The sequence below is a fragment of the Microcebus murinus genome, chromosome 13, assembly GCF_040939455.1.
Source record: "Microcebus murinus isolate Inina chromosome 13, M.murinus_Inina_mat1.0, whole genome shotgun sequence".
NCBI classification, from domain to species: Eukaryota; Metazoa; Chordata; class Mammalia; order Primates; family Cheirogaleidae; genus Microcebus; species Microcebus murinus.
This window is the reverse complement of record NC_134116.1, coordinates 3,761,280-3,764,964: the sequence shown is the minus strand read 5'-3', so window position 1 is coordinate 3,764,964 and position 3,685 is coordinate 3,761,280. Positions and strand designations below refer to the sequence as shown.

Here is a 3,685-nt window from a genome sequence, read left to right as displayed (position 1 = left end):
TACAGTTTTAAATGACTATGATACTAGCTTAACTTTTACCAAACTTGCCTGTAACTCCCCTCCAAACAGACAGACTTCTTTTAAGAGGAAGGAGTTCTCCTTACACAAAATGCTTTGTGCTCACATCAATCTGTACTATTCAGAACAAAACCAGTTCTGCTGGCAGAGATTGTGGGTTCGCAGGGACATTTAAGCTTTCATTAAACTGGAAAGCAATCAAGTCTTTATGTCTACAAATTATACATTTAATAGTTCCACAAATTTGGCAGAGTTCATGATGACATCTAGGATGTTTTCACCAAATCGTAGACATAAATATGGAAATCATCATCAAACTTGATGAAATAGACGGAGGGCTTGGCTTCTACTTGAATGACCATGCCAGTCCTTTTCGAGCCATCTTCTTTGGCATATTCCACGTTTGCCTACCAGGCTGTCCACAACTTCTCCTGGTTCCCTTTCTGCTGGACGTGAATCATTAGAATCAGGCATAATGCGAAGGTCGCCTTCCTTGTAATCATCTAAGAGCTGGTACATGTACAAGACAGGGCCTTTCTCGTAGGTAATGCAAAACCATGTGTTCATGACAGGTGCACGTGCTAAGACCATTCCCCTCCACTCGTCTTTAGAGCCATCCTCTGTCTCAAACATACGTTCCACCGCTTTACCAGGCATTGTGTCTGCCAGGTGTGCACCACTGATTCGCGACGTGGCGGCTCTATCGGGGAGGACCTCGGGCGCAGAAACTCTTTCATCTTTATTAAGTTCTAGTCCATAAACACAGTCAAATCCATCGTATTTTATAAGATGCAAAGAAGGATTTACAGGCACCTGGTCCAGAACGGTTCCTGTCCACTGGGTAACAGGGCCATTCCCCTCTTTCCACCCATGCTGAACCCTGCAGCCTACGATGTTCCGGGGCTGGGAAACAGGTCTGCGCGGCCCACACTGCTCCCATGCTTTTTGTGGGACGTCCTCTTCTTCATCATGTTTGCAGATACGCCAGCATGGCCTGCATCAGCTCTGGCCCGCTGGCCAGGCGTCTTTCCGAATGGGGTCTTCATCCGTCTGTATTTAAGTGAGCAGCAGAGCTGCCGGACTGGGGTGAAAATTCAATATTCTCCAATTTGAAACTTCTCACAGAATGTTAATGTTCTCGTTAATCCACCATCCAAGTGTCTCTTTTACAAGTTCAGCAAAAATACGTGAAATCACAAGTACTCTGCCGGCCGCGAAGGCCGCCGTCCGCAGGCCCCACGGGCTCCACCGTAGGTCTCTCCAGCTCCCGCCGGCCCGCCCCGCCCCCTCGCCGCCCCGCCCCCTCGCCGCCCCGCCCCCTCGCCGCCCCGCCCCCTCGCCGCCCCGCCCCCTCGCCGCCCCGCCCCCTCGCCGCCCCGCCCCCTCGCCGCCCCGCCCCCTCGCCGCCCCGCCCCCTCGCCGCCCCGCCCCCTCGCCGCCCCGCCCCCTCGCCGCCCCGCCCCCTCGCCGCCCCGCCCCGCCCCCTCGCCGCCCCGCCCCGCCCCCTCGCCCCACCCCGCCCCGCCCCCTCGCCCCGCCCCGCCCCGCTCCCTCGCCCCGCCCCGCCCCCTCGCCCCGCCCCGCCCCGCTCCCTCGCCCCGCCCCACTCCCTCGCCCCGCCCCGCCCCACTCCCTCGCCCCGCCCCGCCCCCTCGCCGCCCCGCCACGCTCCCTCGCCCCGCCCCACCCCGCCCCCTCGCCCCGCCCCCTCGCCGCCCCGCCCCGCCCCGCTCCCTCCCCGCCCCGCCCCCTCGCCGCCCCGCCCCGCTCCCTGACCGGGCCGCCCCCAGCCGCCAGGACGCAGGCGCACTGCGCCCACCCAACTGCCACGGCAGGGCCACCCTGGCGCTCCGCATTGCCGCCGCCTGTAAAGTAATTTTAAAGAGCTTTACTCTGAGCCACATTTGAGGACCATGACCCGGAGCCACTCCCATGAAGCCCTGAGCAAGTGGACTCGCTGTGGCTGGATTACAGTTTGGTTTTATACATTTCAGGGTGACAGGGGTTACAGGTAGTCATAAATCAATAAGTGGGAAGCATGCATTGGGTTGGCCTGAAAAGGTGGGCCATCTCAAAAGGGGGGCTTACAGATTATAGGTGGTTTTAAAGATTCTTTGACTTGTAATTGGTTAAAGACATGAAGCTTTGTTTAGAGGGTTGGAATGTTTTAAGATAAGAAGCTGTTAATCAGAGACAAGCCACTGGACATATATTTGTTGTATAAATTGAGGACCTGCAGGTTTGTCTTGTATACCCTCAGGCCCATTAATGGGTTACAAAGATGTCCCCGAGAAGGGAGGGGGGCATGGTGAGGCATATCTGACCCCCCTCCTCTTGGCAGGCAGTTTAGTTTTAGGATATTTCTTTGGCCAAGAGGGTGTCCATTCAGGCAGCCAGTGGGGGGGTGAGCCTTAAGATTTTATTTTAGTTCACAGTGGCTGTGTTGTGGTAAGAACATTTAACATGGATAGATGTGTTACCTTTACGGTGGTGATGTATCACACCTCAACTTGATAAGATATCCAATGTCATCAAACTGAGTATATTATGTAAAACAGGAATGAGAGCAGGAGTGACTCCATGACAGGCTGCACTTCCTGGAGTAGGCCTAAGTTTCGGTTTACCTGAAACTTCGCCTACTACACCCTTCCCCAAAGTGACACACACAGCTTTTGAAGGAGCCAATCAGGAGCCGACAGGATTAGCCACTTTTAAAGGAACCAATGGTCTAAGGGAGGAGGGGGGGAAGGTGTAAACAGTGCGTATAACTTGCAGAAAAGTATAAAAGCTTCACTTACACCCCAGGGAGGGGTCCTGGTTCGTAGGGAGGCCGCTGCGTTGGTGTTCTGGGACCTGGACCCAAGCTCGAGCTAGCCAATAAACTCCTTTGTGCTTTGCAGCCTCAGCGATTCTGCCTCTCTGTTCCTGGGGCCAAAGGAAACCAGCTCTAACAATTAAACATGCAATTCTCTTGTATATCAATTAGACTTCACTAAAGCTATAAAAAATTTAATATAATATACCATATCAGTAAAAGATCAAGATGTGATAATCTCACCGACGCAGAATAGACCACTTAAGTAAAACCATCTCATGATTAAAATCCTAAACAAACTAGGAATTGAAGAGACCCTCCACAACCTGATTAAGGGCATCTATAGAAAACAGAGTAAATATCATGATAAGGGAAACCCCCATCTAATACTTGGCACATCAGGCATGGAGACCCCTACATGGGCATAACACTAACCTGCTTCCTGGCCCATCGACTAGTCTATTGCCTGGCATCAGCATAACACTAAATCTGTTGCCTGGAGCATCAATATAATATCACCTGACACATCAACTAACCTACACCAGATACCCCACCCCTCAGACCACCCCAACTTAATAAAAGTGCGAAAAATCAGGTAGATGGTGCTCAGAATTTGATGGCGAGGCCCCTCTGAGCCCTGTGGCTAATAAACTTTGGTTCTCCGACTCCTGCTTGGTTTGTCCTCAGGACCATTCGCTGTAACACTTGCTGTAACAGACATACTAGTGGAAAGCATGTTTTCCCCCTTAGATTGGGAATAAGCACTTTCAGTACTCCTAGTCAACATTTTACTGGAGGATTTAGCTTAAAAAAATCTTGCAAAAAATATGAAGAAAAGGACTCCAGATTGCC

General features: G+C 52.5%; 1 pseudogene; it reads right to left on the bottom strand.

Annotated features, from left to right (window-relative positions):
* Positions 1 to 223: 223 nt before the first annotated feature.
* On the bottom strand, positions 224 to 1,284 carry LOC105864423 (spindlin-1 pseudogene; annotated as a pseudogene).
* Positions 1,285 to 3,685: the final 2,401 nt, after the last annotated feature.